General features: G+C 39.5%; 1 pseudogene; it reads right to left on the bottom strand.

Moving 5' to 3' along the window:
• Positions 1 to 1,041: 1,041 nt before the first annotated feature.
• Positions 1,042 to 24,189, bottom strand: part of LOC102287906 (endoplasmic reticulum resident protein 44 pseudogene) — a 116,715-nt pseudogene continuing 93,567 nt past the window's right edge.

Here is a 24,189-nt window from a genome sequence, read left to right as displayed (position 1 = left end):
TCTTAGCAAAATGGGAATAAAAGAAATTTTCTTAGCCTTATAACAGATGTCTACAAAAAACTATAGTGAGCCTCATGCTATGTAGCAAAATGTTAGAAACACTGATATTGAATCAGGAACAAGGAAAAGAAGTTGATTATCTCAATGCATTCACCACTCACTAGAGATCATGACTGATGAAGATAAGAAACAATTAAAATGATTATAAAGGGAAAAATAAAATTTTCATTATTTACAGGTGATGTGGTTATATTAGAAAATCCATGAAAATCTAAAGACAAATGACCAAAAATAATATGAGCAAGATTCAAGAATCAAGACAAACAAAAAAAATAAGTAAATGTATCTATAAATAAGGAAAAAATAGACAAAATAAACTATAAAATATAAGGGATAAATTACATCAAAAGAGGTACATCACAGTTATATGTAATCTATTATTATATAAACTTTTACAGAATCACTTAAAAGAAGATTTAAATAAAGAAGTAGGCATGGATGGGAAGACACAAAATAATTAAGATGTCAGTTTCCTTCAAAGTAATCTATGAATACATTGCAACCGCAATCAAAACTCCAATAGAAGTTTCCATAGAATTTGACTTACTGATTTTTTTAAAAAAAAAATCTTCTTTCAGTTTATTCAAAATAAAAATTGAAGATGAGATGTATGAAGGTGAGATGTATGGAAAAAGTAACATGGATATTTACATTACCATATGTAAAACAGATGATCAATGGGAATTTGCTATATGGCTCAGGAAACTCAAACAGGGGCTCTGTGTCAACCTAGAGGGGTGGAATGGGGAAGGAGATGGGAGGGAAGTTCAAGAGGGAGGGGATATGTGTATACCTATGGCTGATTCATGTTGAGGTTTGACAGAAAACAACAAAATTCTGTAAAGCAATTTTCCTTCAATTAAAAAATAAGTTAACTAAAAAACCCCAAATCTTTCAATTTATTCAAAATAAAAACAAACATAGAATTATGAAAATATAATTTTCATAATTGAAAGGCTTGCAAGTTGTTTTTTTAAGTTTTTAAAGCTCATCTCCATCCCTCAATAAAGTATACTTATATTCACTGGGTGCTTTGGAAGGAGCTCTCAGGTGGACTGCTTACTACATCTTGGACTTCCTATCCTGAGGCTGTATCAGTTGGGTCAGGACCATGATGGAATTTTCTGTGTAGTTTTCTAGAATGTAAGTCAAATATGAACTGCTTGAGTTTTTCAGGAATTACTACATTACTGAAGTCTGCAAACACATGCATATGCCTAAAGTTGTCAATAGCTTTCACAGGGCAATCTGTATGTGCGGAAGACAATGTTTAAATGTGTCACCATCAGCGTGTAAAAATTTATTGTACCGTTTTCACTTATTAATTGTTGGCCTACTTCATTCTGGAACATTTCTAAACTTTCTGTATCTTCTTTCATACAGTGGAACCATATCAGAAAAGGCAGTCTTTCCTCTGTCAATACCTCTCCATTTTCAAATGCTATTTCTCAGACAAGAGGAACACATTTATCTTGAATCCAATTATATATCTCATCAGAATTTGTCATAGATTCCAAGTACAACATATTTGGAGCAGAAAGCCCTGATGGTTTGTAGATTATGTTGTCTCCATTGTATCTTTCTGGTTCTGAAACAACCCCAAATGCAGCTAGCTAGGACGGCACAATCATCATGCAAAATATTTGCTACTCTGTCAAAAACTCTATAGTTTTCTGAATCTTTTTGCTCAAAATATCTAATGATATTTCTTTTGCTGCGGACAAGAGTGGTGATTTCTGCTAAGTCATGAAGTTCTTGAAGGGGTCACTTTTTTGTTGCCTGATGTAATCTGCAAGTTCTTTCTCTTATCACTACCCCTGTATCTTCTCTTCATCATCTTCCCATTATGCAACAATTTGAAGGTTGTGTATTTGCTTATCCTGTATCTCTGTGTTATATCAGCATGCTGATCGCAATCAACTTTGGCAAACACTACTTGATTTGCATTTGTATATTCTTCCTTAATGACATTGGAAGCTTCCTCAAAAATTGTGTGCAACAATCTGCCTTTTTTTTTTTTTTTTTACCACTTTTTGTTCCATAGAACCATGGAAGCATGCAAGTAATACCTCGTTTGTCTTGGTTTCTGAGACAGACAAGAGCGAAGCTCTAGACTAGCAATATTCCATGACACTTTCTGACAGTTTTCTTTGGCTCCAATACTTGCATATTTTTCTAAGATTTTTTTCCTTCTTTTACATTGTTTTCTTCTTTTTTGTATTACTTTAGTAATGTTCATGTCTACAAACTCAGGTGAATAAAAATTAGGTACATTAAAGTATAATGTTCAAGGTTTCACATAATGAGAAAATCCCAGAATTAGAGGAATCAGAGATCTTGATCACAATATCATCATGGGAATCAAAGCAGTTAGAATTGCATTGTAATATTTACGAGAACTGAACCAAGACCTGAGATCCATGGCATTACACAAGAAACTTCTCCAAAGCCCCATTTTTGTCCCTCTCCTCTTGAGTGGAGTAATTGGAAGGCTACTGAGAATCCACTAAAGACCATGATTTTATTTTGGCTAAGATAATACAGAGCCATCCTAATGGAAACTGGCCAAGGGCTTTGCCAGTTTCTTTAGGGCCAGTTCTGACATCTGGCCATGTCAGCATGTCACACAATAAGACTCCTTAAAAATATAAAACCAAAAAAGAAGGTAACCAATTCATAATAAAGATTTATTAAGTTATTGAAGGGAACAAGCTACCTTATTCATTCCACTTAACACTGAAAATTTAACATCAGTTTAACATTTCAAGGCTCTATTCTCCTATTCCTTCAAGAAGACTTCTCTGATTCTGCCAATGAGAAGAAATTTTCCTCTTTTCAGAAATCTACAGCTGTACTTCTCATATTTAATGGGCATATATGAATCAGCCAGGTACACTGCTAAAGTGCCAGTTCTCAATCAGTAGGCCTAAGGTGAGGACACTGGAAGAAGCAAGATCTACAACCCACTTCTACAAATACCTTAAGGGCACCTATCACTCTCACTTTGGAATTCTAATTATTTACACACATACCTTCTCCCCCCTCCACTGAATTATAAATTCCTTGGAAGTATGACTATTGTTGTTGTTTAGTTTCTAAGTCATGTCGGATTCTTTCACAATCTCATGGACTGTAGCCCGCCAAGCTCCTCTGTCCATGGAATTTCCCAGGCAAGAATACTAGAGTATGTTGCCATTTCCTTCTCCATGACCTACTGATCTTAAAATTCATATTTTTCAAGTGATAGTGTTTTCTTGTTACTGTATCTAAATTTTCTACATATAGTTCATTTTGATCAGAGAATGTTCAATGTATCATTTCTGCCAGCTTCAACTGAATTTTACTGTCCCACCTAACCTCACCTGGTATCTTTCACACCTGCCTACATAGCTGCGTGTGTTACACTTGGCACCCCTTCTTCATACATTTTTGTTGTAGGTTACAGAGTGTATACTGATTTCTTTTCATACTGGTTAATTTGAGATGATTTCTGAAAGAAGGAGGCAATAAAATCTTTACTTCATTTGTCTTCAAATCTTTGCATGTTTTAATGTTGACTCTTTTTGTTACATGTGTGAAGTACAAGGAATATAATTTTCCACAGATTGTGAATAAAATAAAAACCATTGAAGTATTATCTCCTTTAAATATACACAGTTCCTATTTTTCTTTGACCTCACATATCCATTCTATATCCCCAGTATTTCTATCCTAATATATTTTTATACTTGAATGTCTATAATTAAGTCACATTAAAATACATATGTAAATTGAAATTAAAAATTTTCTATTGGTGCAAAGTTCTATATGCCTTTCTTCTGAACTGCATTATAATTATAATTATCACTATTACACAATTTTAAAAGAATATAAAATGTTTGATTATTTCATTAAATATTAAATATTTTATTAAATAATGATTAATTATTCATCATTTTATTTATAATATTAAATAAAACATATACTATTTATTAAGCCACTAAATTTATTAAAAATAAAATTTTATTGCAAATCCATTTCTGAATGCATTGGATGAGGATAGGTTCTCCGTTAACTTAGGTATCTCTTAACTGATACTACTTTCTGACAGAATTAGATAAGGTTCAGCATCAATTCTATCCCTCTTTTACATTTTTGTATGCATGAGGGCTAGGAAACTTTGTTCACATAAGCAAGTATTAAAAGGAGTTTGGTATAGCAAAGTCACTCTATTGCTTGAACTCCTTTTGAATCATATACCCTAATCACTTATTCATATTTCATAAAAAATTATGTTTAATGATCTATCAGTGGGCAAGTTTATTAAACCTTCTACTATCTTTACTCAGGCTGATTAATTTCAGGAAAGAATATATAAGGAGAGGATATGGAAATAGATACAGAGTACCTCTGTATTCCCAGGGGTCTATTTACCCCAACTCGAAAATTGTATTCAACCATTTTATAACTGGAAATTTCAGTAATATAATTTTTTATTTAAAAAAATGAAAAAGCTTAAAGCAAAAGGTTAACATTTGTTAATATTGGATATGGTATATGGGTGTGTCTCTTCAAGTACTCTGTATACTTTTCTCTGAATTTAAACTGTCTCATGTAACATAACTCATTTCATCTTGACAATGGTTAAAAGAACCTAATGAGAACATTTTGCTCAAGTTTGAGTACAAGTCCACCCATTATCTAGCACACCTGATTCCACTGTGGCATGTAGTTGCTTAGACTTCTCAGACTTCACTGTGAAGTTCAAGATGTACTTTTTTAAAACAACCATTTACAATAACTATTCTCAAATCCACTGAGAAAGTGTGTAGAGAATGTGGAGGCTTATCAAGTTTGAAAGCCCCAAATACGGCTGATGGGTGTTTATGTTTAACCAGCCTCCACCACCACCCCATCACCACTCACCATAACCACAACCACACACACTGAAAATTTGCTGTGTAGTAGGATCCTTGAGAACAGGATTATAGCCAAAGTTCGATAACTAGGATATCTGGCCTTGGGAACTGATGAGGTTGGGATAGTGTAAAGAACCATTCTGAGCCTGGACTGGGAGTGGGGAGGTGTTGGGAGAGAATGGATACATGTATATATGTGGCTCAGTCCCTTTGCTCTTCAACTGAAATGATCACATCATTAATTGGCTACAGCTTAATATAAAATTATTAATAGCAGAAGTTACATTCCTTCTCCTTCACCCTATTTATTAAAATTTGAAGTCATATAAAGTAAGATGAAAACTAAACAAAACAAAACAAAAAAGAACCACTCTGAAACTACCTGGCCTGAAAGAGGCCATAAATGATATATACTAACCTTGACTACACAGCTTAGATGGCCCAAAGCCAAGAAGTGTTCATTGAATAGTACAACACCAAGGTTTATGAAAATCATTGCAAAAACAGTCTGTTAGATGAAAAGAAGTACAGACTGATAGGCTTGGTGACCTGGGTTTCCACCCTGGTTCTCCTACCGTGTGCTAGCTTAGTGATCTTGAACATGTTCCTTAAGCTATGCAAAGCCTAGTGTGATCACATATAAACAGGGGGTTATAATAACTATCTGAAAAGACTGTTGTGAGAATTAAGTTAAATGAGATGATTTTATGTTATAGGTCCTGGTCAGACCTGCACAGAATAAGCATTCACTGAAAGCATGTTCTTCTATCATTTTCTAAAAGACATTTTTATATGATTTTAAGTATAGGAGGCAGAGAAGAATAAACAGATAAACACATAAATGATAGCTTGCCATTGGGAAGTGTATGAGTTCTAGGTAGATACTGATATGCAAGTTTAGGGTACTGCCCTGGTTAAAGGGCTCTGGTGTTCAACTGTCTGTGTACAATTCCTGGCTCTGCCATGTTCTACATACATAAACATAGACAAATCACTTCACCTCTCTGTGCTCAGTTCCTCAGCTATAATAGCACTGCTATAGACTGAATGTGTCCACCTAAAATTCATATGTTGAAACTTAATTCCCAGTGTGATGATGTTAGGCGGTGGGGCCTTTGGGAGGTGATTAGGTCTTAAGAATGAAGCCTTCTTGATCGGGACTGGTGCTCTTACAAAAGAGACCCCAGAGAGCTCCCTAGTTCCTTCCACCATGTGAAGACACCACAAGAAGCTGGCCATTTATGAACCAGAAAGTATGCCCTCATCAGACACTGAATCTGCCAGCAACTTGATCTTTGATTTCCCAGACTTGAGAACTGTGAGAAACAAATTTCTCTTGTTTATAAGCCACCCAGTCTAAAAGACAAGTGACTTCCTCATGGAATTGTTCAAAGGACTGAAAAGGGATAATCAATGAGATGCTTTAGCACTGTGATTGACACGTACTAAATAGTGTTTGCTATTTTACACAAAAACACACTCAACTTTATTCAAAGCCTTATTCCCAACAAACCATGCCTCTATGACTTTCTAGTACAGTTGTTTCTTCAAAAAATTGCTAAATGAAGGCTTTAACTGACAACCTAGGTGAACAGTCATTCCTTTACAGCCTTCTTTCTCAAAGTATATTCTTCAGAGATCAGCAACATCAGTGTTACCTGGGAGCTTATTAAAAATGCACAATCTCAGGACTTGCCTGGTGGTCCAGTTGTTAAGATTTTGCCCCCTAGAACTGTGTCCCCCTAAAATGCAGGGGATGCGGGTTCAATCTCTGGTCTGGGAACTAAGATCTCACATGCTGTGTGACATGGCTAATTTTTTTTTTTTTAAATGCAGAATCTCAAACCTCACCCCAAATCTACTACATCAGAATCTGCATTTTAACAGGATCCCAGGTGTTTCCAAAGCATGTCATAGACTGAGAAGTGCTAATTTACATCTCCACCTAGTCACTTGGCTTCCCAGGTGGCACTAGTGGTAAAAAAATCTGCCTGCCAATGCAGGAGATGTAGTGGTTGTGGGTTCGATCGCTGGGTCGGGAAGATCCCCTGGAGGAGGGCATGGCAACCCACTCCAGTATTCTTGCCTGGAGAATCCCATGGACAGAAAAGCCTGGAGGGCTACAGTCCATAGCGTTGCAAACAGTCGGATACGACTGAACAGCTAACGCACACACACACACAACCTAATTGGTGTGAAGTAGTATCTCATTATGGTTTTGATTTGCATTTCCCTAATATAGCCCACCAGGCTCCTCTGTCCATGGAATGTTCCAGGCAAGAATACTGGAGTGGGTAGCCATTCCTTTCTCCAGAATAATAGTGACAGTGAAGTGTTAGTTGCTCAGTCATGTCTGACTCTTTGCGACCCCATGAACTGTAGCCTGCCTAGCTGCTCTTTCCACGGGATTCTCCAGGCAAGAATACTGGAGTGGGTAGCCAGTCCCTTCTCCAGGGGATCTTCCTGACCCAGAGATTGAATCTGGGTAATGAGTATCTGTTATATATTTGTCACCCACTTTTATATCTTCTTTGGAGAAATGTACATTCAAGTCCTTACCAATTTTTTAGTTCTTTTGTTGTTGTTATTGCTCTATGAGTTTTTTTTAATTTATTAGGATATTGTTGTTGTTTAGTCGCTAAGTCGTGTCTGACTCTTCGTGATCCCATGGCCTGCAGCACGCCAGGCTTCCCTGTCCCTCACCATCTCCCAGAGTTAGCTCCAGTTCATGTCCATTGAATTGGTGATGCCATCCAACCATTTCATCCTCTGTCACCTCTTCTGCCTTTGATCTTTCCCAGCATCAAGGTCTTTTCCAATGAGTCAGCTGTTTGCATCAGGTAGCCAAAGTATTGGAGCTTCAGGATATTAGGATATTAATCCTTTATTAAATGTTTGATTTGCAAATATTTTCTCTGACATTGTGAGTTGCCTTTTTACTCTGTTCATAGTATTTCTTTGATGCACAGAAGACTTTAATTTTGATGTTCAGTTTATCTATTTTTTCTTTTGTTGCCTGTGCTTTTGGTGTAATATATAAGAAGTCACTCCCAAATCTACTTTTATGAAGGCTTCCCCTATGCTTCATTCTAAGGGTCTCCTAATTTTAGTTCTTATATTTAGGTCTTTGATCCTCTTTGTGTTAATCTTTGCATATGATATGAGGTATGAATCCAACTTCATTCTTTTATTAATACATAAACATATCCAGCTTCCCCAGGATGACTTGTTAAAAGATTGTCATTTTCCCATTGAATGATCTTGGCATCCTTGTGAAAAATCAATTGACCTTAGACATATGGATTTATTTCTAGACTCTCAGTTCTATTCCATTAATCTATGTATCTATCCCTATTCCTTTATCGACATTTTTTTTCTTTTAATAGTTTTGGCTGCGCTGGGTCTTTATTGCTGTGCCCTGGCTTTCTTTAGTTGTGGCGAGGGGGTGGGGCTACTCTTCATTGTGGCGCACAGGTTTCTCATTACAGTGATCTCGCTTGTGGAGCACAGCTCTAGGTATGCAGGCTTCAGTAGTTGCAGTATGTGGGCTCAGTAGTGGTAGCACATGGACTCAGTAGTTGCAGCTTGCAGGCTCTAGAGTGTGGGTTCAGTAGTTGTGGCACATCGGCCTAGCCTCTCTGTGGTATGTGGAATCTTCCTGGACCAGGGATTGAACCCATGCCTCCTGCATTGGCAGGTAGACTCTCAACCACTAGATCACCAGGGAAGCTCCTACCAACACTTTTAAAAATTACTGTATCTTTTCAGTCAAGTTTCAAAACAGGGAAGTGTGACTCCTTGCTATTGACTGAATACTTGTATCCTTCCAAAATCACATGATGACATCCTAACCTCTAGGGTGATGGTGCTTGGATGTGAAGTCTTTAGAAAGTGATCAGCTCATGAGAGCAGAGGTCTCATAAATGAGATTAGTGCCCATATAAAAGAAACCCTGAAAAGCTCCCTTGTCTCTTCTGCTATATGAGGACACACTGAGAAGATAGCTATATATGAACCAGAAAGCAGGTCCTCACCAGATGACAAATCTGTTGTGCTACATTCTTGGACTTCCTAGCCTTCAAAACTGTGAGAAATAAATTTCTGATGTTTATAAGCCATTCAGTCTATGGTATTTTGTTATAGCAGCCTGAACGGATGGAGACACTCCTTCAGGTTTGTTTTGTGTCTTTAAAACTGTTTTTGGCTACTCAGAGTCCCTTGAAATTTTATATGAATTTTAGGATCAACTTTTCCATTTATGTAAAAATAAGGCGGGTATTTCACGTCTGACTCTATGGACATGAGTTTGAGCAAGCTTCAGGAGTTGGTGATGGACAGGAAGTCTGGCATGCGGCAGTCCATAGGGTCACAAAGAGTCAGACACGACTGTGTGACTGAACTTAAGGGGGCTATTATGATATTGACAGGAATTGTACTGAATCTTTAGATCAATTTAGGAAGTATTAGATAGTGATAATACTAAATCTTCAAGTTCATGTACACAAGATATTTTTCCATTTATTTAACTCTAATTTCTTTCAGCAATGTTTGTAATTTCCAATGTATAAGTCTTGTACCACCTTGGTTAAATTTCTTGCTATTGTGAATGAAACTGTTTACTTTAAATTCCTTTATGAATAATTTATTACTAGCATATAAAGTTACAATTGATCATTTTATGTTGAACTTATATCCTGAAAATTTTTTGAATTTGTTTATTAGCACTAATAGTTTTTACGGATGCTCTAGGAATTCTATATATAATATCATGGAATTTCTATATATACGATCATGTCATCTGAAAATAGAGATAGTTCTACTTCATTTCAATTTGGATATCTTTTCTTTATTTTTCTTGCTTAATTGCTCTGGCTAGAACTTCCTATACAATGTTGAACAGAATTGGGGAAAGCAAGTTGCATGTCTTGTTCCTGATCTTACAGAGAGAGTTTTCAGTCTTTCACCATTAAATATGTTGTTCACTGTGAGTTTTTCATAAATGCACTATATTATGTTGAGGAAGCGCCCATCTATTTCTAATTTGTTGAATATTCTTATCATAAATATCGAAATCTAATTTTATCAAATGCTTTTTTCTGCCTCAGTTGAGATAATCATATGAGTTTTCTCCTCCTTCATTCTGTTAGTATGGTATATTAAATTCTGAACTGAATCATGTCCCCCTCAAAAAAAAAAAAAGCATATGTTGAAGCCCAAACCCTCAATGTGACTGTATTTGAAGATAGGGTCTTTAAGGAGGTAATCAGATTAAATGAAGTAATAAGGACAGGGTGTTAATCCAATAGGACTGGTATGCCTACAAGAAGAGGAAGAGACCCTAGGAGTGCATGAGCATAGAGGAAATGCCATGTGAAGACACAGCAAGAAGGAAGCAAGGGAGAAGGCTCACTAGAAACCAACCAGCACCTTGATCTTGGACTTTCAGCCTCTATATCTGAGAAAATAAATTTCTGTTATTTAAGCCACCCAGGCTGTAGCGTTCTTTTAAGGCAGTCCTAGTAGGCTAATATATACGGACTGTTCTTTTTCCTTAATGTCGAACTCCTTGCATTCTTCAGACAAATCACAACTCCTCATGGTTTAGAGTCCCCTTAATATACTGCTGGATTTGGTTGCTAGTAATTTGCTGATGATTTTTACATCCATATTTGTAATGGATATCAATTTGTAGTTTTCTTTGCTTGTGAGGTCTTTGTCTGGCCTTGATAGGAGAATGCTGGTTTCAAAGAATAAATTAGGGAACAATCCCTTCAAAATTACATATTTTGGAAGAGTTTCCGAAGAATTTGTGTTAGTGCTTTTTAAAATATTTTGTAGAATTCATCTGGTCCTAGGTTTTTCTTTGTGGAGAGGTTTTTGATTACTGATTCAATCTCAGTTTGTTATGAGTCTACTTAGATTTTCTATTTCTTCTTGAGTCAGGTTTGGTAGTTTGTTTCTAGGACTTTATCCATTTCGTCTAGAATATCTAATTTTTTTGGCATGCAATTGTTCACAGTACTATCTTACAATATTTTTTATTTCTGTAGGTCTGTAGTAATGTCAACTTCATTTTTGATTTTAATAATTTGAATCTTCTTTTTGTGTTTCTTGGCCAGTCTAGCTAGAGGTTTGCCAATTTTATTGATCTTCCTGAAGAACCAACTTTGGGTTTTATTGATTCTATTGCTTTTCTCTTGTGTACTTTGAAAATTTTCTACTTTAAACTCAACCCTTCCTTCTGCTACAGTAGGGTTTAGTTTTCTCTTTTTTTGCCTTTATGGTGCAAAGATATAGATTATTGATTTGAGATCGTTCTTCTTTTGTAATGTAGGTGTTTATAGTCATAAATTTCCCTCTGAGCACTGCTTTCATTGCATCCCTTAAGTTTTGGTATAATATCGTTTCACTTTCATTTACCTCCAATTGTTTTACATTTTCCCTTGTGATTTCATTAGATCCATTGGTTGTTTGAGAGTGTGCTGTTTAATTTCCACATATTTGTGAACTTTTCAGATTTACTATTTTAGTGATTTCTAGTTTCTGTTGAGTTAGAGAAATTACTTTACAGAATTTCAATATTTTAAAATTTACTGAGACTTGTTTTGTAGCCTAATTTATGGCCTATGTCTCCCAGATAGTGTTCCAAGTGCACATCAGAAAAATGTATAGTCTGTTGCTATTGCATACAGTGTTGTTAGGTCTAGTTGGTGTGTAACATTTCTTTATTGATCTTCTCATTATTCTATTCATTTTTGAAAGTGAGGTATTTAAGTCTTCAAATATTATGGAGAACTATCTATTCTATTTCATTTCTGTCAGTTTTTGGCTCCTATATTTTGGGGTTCTATTATTAGCTATGTATATATTTATATTATTGGATCTTCTTAATGGACTACTTCTTTTATCAATGAATAGTGTCATACTTTGTCCCTTATAATGATTCTTTAATTAAAGTGACCCTCTTGTAAAGTGAATATAGCTGGATCATTTTCATTAAAAGTTTTTAATGAAATTTCAGAAAAAGTGAGGGGAAAGTACAGAGATTTCTCATGTATCCCCTGCCCCACACATGCATATCTACCCTCATTATCAACATTCCCACCAGAGTGGTTTATATGTTACAATTAATGAACCTACATTCACATATCATAATCACTCAAAGTTCATAGTTTATATTAGGGTTCATTCTTGGTGCTGTATATTCTATGGGCTTGGACAATTGTATAATGACTTTCACTCAACTTTATCAAGTTGAAGAAGTTCCACTCCAGCTTATTAAGAGTTCAGTGTGGATGTGTCAAATGCTTTTTCTGCATTTATTGATATGATCATGTGATACTTTTTCTTTTTTGTCTGTTGATAAGATATATTACATTGATTTTCAAGTGTTGAATCAGCCTTGCACACCTGGGATAAATCCCATTAGTCATGGTATAAAATCTTTTTTATACATTGTTGGATTCAATTTGCTAATATTTTGATGAGGATTTTTCCATGTTCATGAGCGATATTGGTCTGCAGTTTTCTTGTAATGTCTTGTCTGGTTTTGATATTAGGGCAATGCTGCCCTCAAATGAGTTACGATGTATTCCCTCTGCTTCTATTCTCTGAGATTGTAAAGAATTGCTATAATTTCTCTTTTAAATGATTGATAGAATTCAGCAGTGAACCCAATCTGGGACCAATGCTTTCTATTTTGGAAGGATATTATTGATTCAGTTTCTTTACATACAGGCATATCTGTTGTCTGTTTCTTCTTGTGTGAGCTTTGGCAAATTGTGTCTTTCAAGGAATTGGTCTAGTTCATCTAGGTTATCAAATCTGTGGGCTTAGAGTTGTTCATAGTCTTCCTTCATTATCATTTTCCTTTGTTGTCTGAAAGCAGACATTGTATGACTTAGTCTTTTAAATTTGTTAAGTTGTGTTTTATGACCCAAATTGTAGCCTATCTTGGTGACTATTCCATGTTAGCTTGATAAGAAGGTGTATTCTGCTGTTGTTAGATGTAGTCAAGAGATATCAGTTATATTCAGTTGACTGATGGGTATTGTTCAGTTCAACTCTGTTCTTACTGATTTTCTGTCTGTTGGATCTATCCTTTTCTGAGAGAGGGATGTTTTAAGTTAGTCTCTGCACCATTGGTGTCTGCTGAGCTGCCCAAATTGTGTCAGCTCAGTCACGGGTGTAGAGCCTGCTGCGTCACGTGTTTAGAGTCTGCATTAACCATAAAACATTACAGTCTCAGTTGTGTCCAACTCTTTAGCAACCCCCTATGGACTGTAGCCCACCTGACTCAAACCTTAAAACCATGAGATTTCCCCTCCTCTAGGCAAGAATACAGTGGCAGAATGGAACCATGGTTGCTCTTCTCTATTTCTTGCTCCCTTTCCAGGGATTGTCCCAATTCCAAGGGATTGAACCAGCACATCTCCTTTGCATTCACAGGCAGATTCTCCTTAGCAAGCACTGATCATTGTTGGCCTACCAGGTCATTGTTTAAGTCCAACTCTTTAGTGGACTAACCAGACTCCTCTAAATGTTTATAAGTCAACTCAGGGTTGTCAGAAAATTCCTGCATTCAGGCAGATTTTTAGCCACCAGGAAGTCCCTCTGCAACTGGGTCTGACAATATCTGGCTGGCTGTATGACCTAAGATCTTGGTTGGTGGGGCAATACTTGGTCTGAGGTTTCTGAAGTGCAAATGGAATAATCTGGGAGGCAATATTTTTAGGAGAAGATGGATCAAAAGCTAAAGACACAAGATCGGGCAGGTTCAGGGTGTTATGGACATAGACTCAAAGGCTAAACAGATAAGGATTAAAAACCTCAAAAAAGTATACACCGCTTGATGTAGAAATTCAGTTTCTAGGAATTTATTCTTTGGAAATAATAAGATAAACATACAAATGTGTGTATATAGGACTTCCCTAGTGGCTCAGTGGTAAAGTATCCACCTGCCAATGTAGGAGACATGGGTTTGATCCTTGGGTAAGGAAGATCCCCTGGAGGAAATGGCAACCCACTCCAGGATTCTTGCCTGGGAAATCCCATGGACAAAGGACCTTGATGGGCTACAGTCCATGGGGTCACAAAAGAGTTGGACACAACTTAGTGACCAGAAAACAACGTGTGTGTATACAAGGATAAATACAGAAACAATTCATTACAGAGACAAATTGGAAATAATTTAATATTCACCAACATGTGGTTAAGTACATGATAGTTCCTCTCTACAGTAAAATGTTCTGCAGACACCAAAAGTAAAAATGCAGTATTTGTGGTCATGGAAATCTTTGCACAATTGATCAAAAGGCAAGCTATAGTGTCTGAAATATAATTTCATGTGTATAAATTTAAAACACATGTGACTCTCTATGCATAGGAAAAAAGACTGAAAACATGTTCACTAAATGTTGAGTGGTTTCTTATGGTTGGTGGAGTTAATCAATTTTTTCTCAATTTTCTTGTCTATATTTTATATACCTTCTACAAAGAATATGGCATTTTTGAATAATTAAAAAGTTCAGTGCTTAATAAAAAGCAAGAGAGACCATTTAAAATAGAAGAGGCTAGAGAATTCCCTGGCGGTCCAGTGGTTAGGACTTGGTGCTTTCACTGCCAGGGATCTGGGTTTAGTCCCTCGTCTGGGCACTAAGATCCTATAAGCTGCACAGCATGGTCAAAAAATAATAACAATAAATTAAAATCACTTTAAAAAATAAAGCAAAAGAGGCTAAGAAGCAGGGGAGACTATGAGAATGAAGCTGAAAGGATGGATCTTGGATGAAGCAGTGCTGACAGGGGAAAGGCAGAACTTTTCTTTGTGATCAGAGCTGCTCTGACTTTCTGGAAGGCTTCTGTGGGGGTAATATAGGGGAGGGGTACTGAGAATTGAAGGGCTTGTGTCCCAGAGCAAGGCATGTCTTTGGCCCACATATCCACACAACCCTCCAAACAACACCTAATCCAACTCTCCAACAAGTGCTCTGTAAATGTTTAATGACTGAATAATGATAAACAGATACACAGCTATTAGTCACTCATCAAGGAACATTTTTTTTTTTACATAACACAGCAGAGGCAAAAACTGCATGATTTCCGGCAAATCTCCAAGTTAATATTTCAGAAAAACACTTCATTTATAATATTCTGATACTTTCAAATAAACATATACACACAAAGAGATGACTCACCCTGTTATATTTCCATAACTTACTCTGGGCTGGGGAGAAGATATGCCTCTAAGCCTACCATACTATAAAAGATTTATTACATTAAAATTACTTCTCATTTTTATAAAATGATTAAACCCAAGCTTGCTTTGAAAGGATCTGGAGCAGTCAGCCTTAATCTAGTTCTCCTGCTGGTACTGACCAGCCAGGAGGTGTTCAACAGGTCATGTCCACCCCACCCCCTGAGGCCTCCATGTCTCCATCTATACAATCTACTAAAGACCTCCTCCATATCTAACAGAAAGGTCTCCACGGTGGATAAAAGTTACAACAAGCCCCTGTGTCACCTGTTAAAAATATAGAAGATTCTTTGCATTCCCACCCAAAGCCCTGGCTCCATGAGGGTTTCTGGTATTAAACACGCATAACTCCCTTTCTTCAATGGGATGATTCTGCTTGTGCTGACTCTCATGGGTCAAAGTCACCACTGAAAGGATTGGGAAGACAAGCTGATCTCCAGAGACCCATGACGACTGGTGGTGAGAAAGGAAGACCTCTCTCTGCTCAGCAGTGACCTCCACACATTAGACTCCTCCTCAAAAAATCTCCATCTAGTATATTCCACCAATTGGTGAGATGCTGAGGTTGATCAATGGGTTTGCACATACATAGAAGCCATTCATCCATTGGTGTCTACTGTTTTCAATCAGCCCTTCACTTTTCACTTTCATGCTTTGGAGAAGGAAATGGCAACCCACTCCAGTGTTCTTGCCTGGAGAATCCCAGGGATGGGGGAGCCTGGTGGGCTGCCGTCTATGGGGTCACACAGAGTCAGAAACGACTGAAGTGACTTAGCAGCAGCATAGGGGAGGAAATGATCTTGATCAAAGTTGTGCTGATTCCTTTGCAGGAGGGAGATGAGAGAAATAAAAGGATATATGGACATGGAGAAAGGAGGTAATTCATTCACTGTTTATCAGATTCCTCCTCATCAGTGATTCTGCTTTTCTTGGCTTATTATACATCCTTCCTTTCCATCTGTATTTTGGATATCCAGAAATTATTGCTTTCCTCTATATTAGTTAAGGTCAGTAAAGCTAGCCTCTGTAACTAAAAATTCAGTAGCAAAACAAAAATAGGGTTGTTTGCCATTCGTGTCATAACCCAGTGCAAGCATTCCTGGTCAGGCAGCTCTCTCATTGTTATCCTGTATCCAGGCTCCTCCCATACTCAGAGCTGTTGTTTGTTGTTTTAGCCATGAAGTCATGTCTGACTCTTTGTGACCTCACGGACTGTAGCCGGCCAGGCTCCTCTGTCCATGGGATTTTCCAGGCAAGAATAGTGGAGTAGGTTGCCACTTCCTTCTCCAGGGGATCTTCCCAACTGAGGGATCGAACTTGTGTCTCCCATATTGCAGGTGGATTCTTTACCACTGAGCCACCTGGGAAGCCCAGTGCTTAGAGTTCTCTCCATCAATCTGATTGAGATATGGGAAAAGGATTGAGGATTACCTGGAGCTGTTCTGGGCCAACTCTGGACAAAGTTCACATCATTTACATTTGTTTTATGTGGAATAGTCACATGGCCACACCTTATTGCAGGGGAGCCTAGGAACAACAGTTGAACTACATGCCTAAGAAGAGTAGAACATGAATATTGGTGAGTGCTAGGGATCTCTGCAACATCCTCCAAGGTCAAGTCCTCCATTCTTTGATTTTCAATTAGGAATGCAAATCCCTAAGTCATTACAATAAATCTGGAGATAAGAAAAGACAAAAGGAAAATAAGTGGGTTTCCTGAAACTGACCACAACATGACTTATACCTTCTCTAAATAATCCAAAGGGAAGAGCCGGCTCACAAATTAGAGGTTACTTGAATGAAGACAGAACTCTACTGACAGAAAGGATCTGCTTTCTGACAATGAAGCACTCAACGGCTGAGTCACATAATTAGAGGTGAATGACAGGTGACACAAGCCACGCACACTGCCTCTCAGCCTATAAATTATGCTGCTATTAGGGGAAGTTACAAATGTGACCAATTGGAGATATGCAATGGGAAAAGGTGCAGAACTCCATATATGTTTGCAGGCAGATTTCTAGACTTTGGGAGGCAGTGAGTTGAATGGAAATAGAGCAGCTTCTGGAGGTAGACAGTTTGGTTTGAAGGCCAGGACATGCCATTTACCAAGTCTATGGTCTTGGGAGAAGATATCAGCTTCTGTTAAGTCTTGGTTTTCTCATCACTAAGATGAGTATAATAATGATACCTTCCTCACAGAGCTCCTGGGAAAGGTAAATAGTTAATGTAAAATTGATTGGCATGAAATTTGGCACAGAGAAGATGCCCAAGAGAGGGTCTCTTTTAAAAAAAAATATTGGCAAGCAATTTGTCAATGTGGGGCCTACTGCTCTAGCCTGTCCTCGACTCTCAGATATCCCACCAGACAAAGGAGAAAGGGGAGGGAATGAGAACAGAGAGCTAGAAGGACCTGCAGGGGGGACTGGCAGGCCACAGCAAGGCTGTTAGTGAGTGAAGTGGAGGAACCTTTGTGGATAATATTAGTACCTATGTCCCAGGATTGTTTTGAGTGTTACATGAAATAATACGTTCATGCTTAGCCCAGTGCCTAGCACATAACCTCAGCCTGAGTACTCATATTATTTATTTTTCTTCTGAACAAAGGAGAGTGGTACCTACCAGCTGGGTAAGGAGAAAGGGAGAAGAAATCGTCGTGTTCCTTTGGGTGGTCTCCTTCTTCTCTGTAATGTACAGGGTGGGGGGGTGCAGTAGGGGTCCTGGGGGAGTCAGAAAGGCCTGGCAATGCTGCCATCATGAACACTGTCTTCCTCAGTCCAGCCTCAGAGGGGAATGTCTGAAGACAGGATGAGATCATGGCTGGAAAGTTCTTTGTGCTCCAGAGGAGAAACATGTCCTGTACATTTAAGTCGCTATTATTTGCAGAGCCAAATGCCAGGCTTTGAAATGCAGCCAGCCTCTCTTCAATATCTAGTTATGTTTCCACAGCACAGGATGAAAAAAAAACCAACTGTTTATATGCAGTAGTATTTCTGGTAACTGAACTTACTAGTTTAAAAGGCAATATTTACCGAGCTCACAAAATAGCATGCTTTCTGTCCACAAAGACCTGTTTTAATTAAAGCCCTACCTTTAAAATTCATTAAAGTAATCAGTTCTAAGAGATTAGGAGCCCATGTATTAGATTTCAACCTGGGAGTGCCACATATTCCCTTCTGCAGGTGCAGGAGGCCATGATTTCAACAACTGTGAAGATCTCTCCTTTCACTGAATTTCAGTTTTATTTAAAGGCACTGGCTGCCTAGCCTCGGGAATTTGTCTTTTTTATTAGGCATGAGCGGCTCGGTCGCCTACTAGGTGGATCACCTCATTATTCTCGTTACCTGGGCAGAGTCATGACTCAAAAGCCAGCTCTCCCAGGGCAGACGGAATGGGTTGGGGAAGGGGACTGTGGAGAGATGAAAAGCCACCATGTTCCCTGGTCACAAAGTGGCTCGGCTCTTACGCCCTAGCCTCCTGGCTGTTCAGAGGAAGAGGGCTGGCTGGAAGAGCTCAGTGGGTGCAGCTTAGAGGCGTAAGGTTACATCACTAACTACAACCACCACACGTGTAATTGCTAAAACACACGGAGCACTTCCTCTGGGCTAGGTCTACACAGCTTGTGTTTTGAGCCTCTTGGCAACTCTATGAGATGGGCACTCACATCATCTTCCTTTCACACATGAGGACACTGAGGCTTGGGGAGGACAGGTCCCTGGCCAAAGCCCACATGGAGAGGAAGTGACAGGAAAGCAGCACAGGCAGAAAATGATTGGCCTTGGACCTCCACTGGGGCCACTTTCTATTTTTAACTTATTTATTTTTAATTGAAGGGTAATTGCTTTACAATATTGCTTTTGTTTCTGCCATACATCAACATGAGTAGCCACATGAGTCCCCTCCCTCTTGAACCTCCCTCCCACCTCCCACGCTTGGGGCCCCTTTTTAGAGGTGAGCTCTGTGATGTCATTTCCCTGAGGTTTGGTTTGCTTATGTATAAAGGATGGCCTCTCTCTGACAGTGTGATGGCAAGGATTCCACGTGGTGACACGAGGATGGCATTCAGCACATGTCCTGGCACGGAGGACACACACAACACAGGGTAGCAATTCCTACCAGGAGACTGTAAAATGTGACGCTGGCCACTGTTGGAGGGAGTCAGCTCCCCTGTCAAGGTTGTCCCTTGACAACCTCCCAGCAACCCCGAGTGGAAGAATGGAGGCAGGACAAGTGGCTTGCCAAGGGAAGAGGGGACCTCCATCAGCTTGTGTGTGTGTGGGCGGGAAGGAGGCGGGCGAGTGAGGCAGAACCATGAGTGCAGGGCCAGGGCGGCAGATGACCATCAACCCACTCCTCGCAGTGGGAGTGGAGCTGAGGTTCATACAAGGTACCGTGGCAGGGATCTCGGGGACAGACTAACCGCACAGAACAATGAGACCCGGGAGGTGACAACTGGCCCTGAAAGGGACTCAGTTCAGCAATTTCTCCCTGGAAAACAAGCTGTTGCTGCCAGATGGAAACACTAAGAAAGGCCCTTGATGGCACTCTTGTCCAACCTCTTCACTGTCCACCTGGGGACACCAAGGCCCCATGAGCAGGAGTCTATTTTATGTCCAGAGAACAAGTGTCTACACTGGAGTTCAAAATGACACTGCTATATGAGCCTGACAAAATTATCTAATCTCATTATGCCTCAATTTTCTCACCTATAAAAGATTATGTATTGCACAGAGTTTTTCAAGGATTAAATTAGAGAATGCCTGTAAAACTCTCAGCACAGTGCTTGGCACGCCCTGTAAGCTGGCTCAGGAATTTCTGGGCAGTCCAGTGGTTAAGACTGTGTGCTTCCAATGCAGGAAGCACAGGTTTGATCCTTGGTCAGGGAACTAAAACCCCACAAGCTGTGCAGCATGGTCAATAAATAAATAAATAAAAATAAGCTGGCTTGCACCAGGTCCTGTGACAGTGGGTCCTCCCTACTAGTGCTCACTCAATCATGTCAGACTCTTTGTGACCCCATGGACCATGGCCCCCCAGGATCCTCTGTCCCTGGGATTTCCCAGGCAAGAATACTGGAGTGGGTAGCCATTCTCTTTACCAGAAGATCTTCCTAACTCAGGGATTGAACCTGCATCTCCTGCATTGCAGGTAATTCTTTACCTGCTGAGACATCGGGGCCTGGTGGTACTAATTCTGGAGGACTCTGGAAAATGGCAGTCTTGTTTCACTTTTCCTGCTCCAAAAGCCTCCAGGAGCCCTCTCCAGGGGGATCTTCCTCACCAGCTGTGGCTTCTCCTGCAGAGATGACTGAGCCAGGCCTGCCACAGGCTTGGCATTTGGCAGAAGGTCCAGGTGTCCCTGAGGTGAGGCCATGCCCATCCCTAAACCAGACTTGCTCCTTGGCCAGGCATGGAACAGGGAGCAGAGACTACAGTGGTATGCAAGCTGGATGCTGGCTTGGCCCTCAGTGATCACAAACAATACTCAATTGGGCGAGAAATAACAATATTCACATATTTATTTAACCACTATGAATTGAGTAAAATTTTGTGCCAAGTCCTATGCTTAGTGTTAGAGAGGTGCTGGTGATATAAAAGCAGACAGCATCCCTGACGATCAGGTGCTTACAACATAGTGAAAGGGATTGCCTAATTTAAACCATATACTTCCTGTTTTAATTACTTGCTAGGTGTGTAGGTGATGGGAAGGAAAGAACCAGGTTGCTAGGAGAGTAGATAATGAAGGCTTGGCTGGGCTTGGAGGATAATGAAGGCAGTAACATTTGGTCTGAGCTCTAAAGGATATGGCAATTCACTCCAGTATTCTTGCCTGGGAAATCCCATGGACAGAGGAGCCTGGTGGTCTACAGTCCATGGGGTCTGAGAAAGAGACACACATGACTTAGTGACTAAACAACAACTAAAGGATGTGAAGTTTTCTAGGCAGAGACTGCAGAAGGCAGGGTGGTAGGTGGGAGAAAGGCTTACAGGCAGAGGAAACTTTAAGGAAGGCCCCAAGAAAGGAAAGCTTGTGACAAGTTGAAGGAGTTGATAGATTGTTAGTTAGGCTTGGGGTAATCAGGAAAAGGAAGAATGGTACAGGATGAGGTGATGAGGTCAGTGGGCCCATGTCACTCAAGGTCTTTGGTCCAGGATTAGACTTGCTTTTAAAAAGGCCAGTGGGGAACAGTTGATGGATTTTAAGCCAGAGAGCGACATGACCTGACTTAGGTTTTGAAAGATCTGGCTGCCATGCAGAGAATGGATTGTGGGGAGGCAGACCAGAGTGAGGGCGCAGAGACCTGCATGGATGCTATTGTCCAGGAAGAGGTGATAGCTACTCAGAGGAGGAGAGCAGGAAGAGGGGATGCGATGAATTGAATGTGGAGTGTGAGGGAGCAGGAGGGGTCAGGAGTGACTCCTTCTCAGGCTGGCACCCTTGGTGGATGCTGGGAGCTATTCACGGGGATGGGAAACCCCAGAGGAAGTGATGGTGTGGAGTGGGCTGGAAGGACGGGGAGTTCCTTTTGAGATGAGTTGAACTGAGATGCCTGGGAAGCAGGGCAGTGGACAGCTGCATATATAGATCAGGAGCTTAGGGGAAAGAAGCTGGAAATATAAATTCTGTCAGCTCAGTATAGAGGCAGGAATTGAAGGTGAGGCACGAATGAGCTCCCCAGCGGGGCACTGAATTGAGCACGGAGGACAGAAGACATAACACTGATCACCTCCATCAGATTAACGTCAGGGAGAGGACAGACTGAGAAGACTAAGAAGAACAAAGCAGGCTGGGAGCTAGGAAAGCGAGGGTGTCAAGGAGGGAGTCATCATGGAACAAGATAGAAAGCCCAGAAATAAAACCGTGCACCTATGGGTACCTTATTTTTGACAAAGGAGGCAAGAATATACCATGGGGCAAAGACAGCTTCTTCAATAAGTGGTGTTGGGAAAACTAACACTACATGTAAAAGGATGAAATTAGAACACTTCCTAACACCATACACAAAGATAAACTCAAATGGATTAAAGATCTAAATGTAAGACCAGAAACTATAAAACTCTTAGAGGAAAACATAGGCAGAACACTTGATGACATAAATCAAAGCAAGATCCTCTATGACCCACCTCCTAGAGTAATGGAAATAAAAACAAAAGTAAACAAGTGGGACCTAATTAAACTTAAAAGCTTTTGCACAGCAAAGGAAACTACAAACAAGGTGAAAAGACAACCCTCAAGAATGGGAGAAAATAATAGCAAATGAGACAACTGACAAAGGATTAATTTCCAAAATATACAAGCAGCTCAAACAACTTAATACCAGAAAAACAAACAACCTAATTAAAAAGTAGGAAAAAGACCTAAACAGACATTTCTCCAAAGAAGACATGCAGGTGGCTAACAAACACATGAAAAGATGCTCAACATTGCTCATTATTAGAGAAATACACGTCAAAACTACAATGAGATATCACCTCACACCAGTCAGAATGGCCATCATCAAAATGTCTACCAACAATAAATGCTGGAGAGGGTGTGGAGAAAAGGGAATCCTCTTGCACTGTTGATGAGAATGTTAATTGATACAGCCACTATGGAAGATGATGTGGAGATTCCTTAAAAAACTAGGAATAAAACCATCATATGACCCAGCAACCCTACTCCTAGGCATATACCCTGAGGAAACCAAAATTGAAAAAGACACATGTATCCCAATGTTCATTGCAGCACTATTTACAATAGCTAGAACATGGAAGCAACCTAGATGTCCATCAACAGATGAATGGATAAAGAAGCTGTGGTACATACACACAATGGAATATTACTCAGCCATAAAAAGGAATGCATTTGAGTCAGTTCTAATGAGGTGGATGAACCTGGAGCCTATTATACAGAGTGAAGTAAGTCAGAAAGAGAAAGATAAATATTGTATACTAATACATATATATGGAATCTAGAAAGATGGTACCAATGAATTTATTTGCAAGGGAGCAATGGAGGAATAGACATAAAGAATACACTTATGGACACAGGGAGAGGGGATGAGAGGGAGACCTGTATGGAGAGAGCAACATGGAAACTTACATTGTCATATGTGAAACAGATAGCCAATGGCAAGCATTATGTCTCAGGGAACTCAAACGCAGGCTCTGTATCAACCTAGAGGGGTGGGATGGGGAGGAAGATGGGAGGGAGGTTCAAGAGGGAGGGGACATATGTATACCTATGACTGATTCGTGTTGATGTTTGACAGAAAATAACAAAATTCTGTAAAGCAATTATCCTTCAATTAAAATATAAATAAATTTTTAAAAAGGGGGAGTCATCAACAGTAGCTCTGGGGCAGATGCCCTGTAAGATGAGGATGGGAAAATGTCCATTAGATTTAGGAAACTAGAGGTGATTTGGGACAATGAAGAATCAGCTCTGCTCCCCCTTGGGCTGACTGTATGATATGACCATAGTTAAGGTGCAGAATCCAACCTCAAATTCTTCACACGTCCCCTTGCCCCTTTCCCAGACCCACCCACGTGTTGAGAACTTCAGTGGCTGAGCGGAACCTTCCTGAGTACAGTTCATCTGGTCCTTCAGATCTCAGGGTAACTCCCAACTGCTTGCTGTTCCAGGCATCATTTTTCTAACTACCACTTATCGCTAATGTGATCCTCATGCTGACTTCATGTTGTTTGCCTTTTATTGAAGGCTAATAGTTAGGCATTAGCTACAATTTATTCCTACAATCACTTTTCAAGGGCTCAGAAATGATAGCCTTTTTCAATCCTACACTATCAAATGTGTTTCTGACGCCTTTATAATCATAGAATTATATAAATAAATGAACAAGCAAATTATCCAAAGCAAAATGTGATTAGACTCCAGGCAGCCCATCTTATTCTTTAGTATTCCAGATACCCTCCTTTTTAGGTACCTCCCAATCACCTCCCTCACCCCCATATGGATACACAAAAATGAAGCATC

The sequence above is a fragment of the Bos mutus genome, chromosome X (genome assembly GCF_027580195.1).
Source record: "Bos mutus isolate GX-2022 chromosome X, NWIPB_WYAK_1.1, whole genome shotgun sequence".
In the NCBI taxonomy this organism is placed as follows: Eukaryota; Metazoa; Chordata; class Mammalia; order Artiodactyla; family Bovidae; genus Bos; species Bos mutus.
Note: the sequence above shows the minus strand (reverse complement) of the source record. Positions and strands in the feature narration are given on the sequence as shown.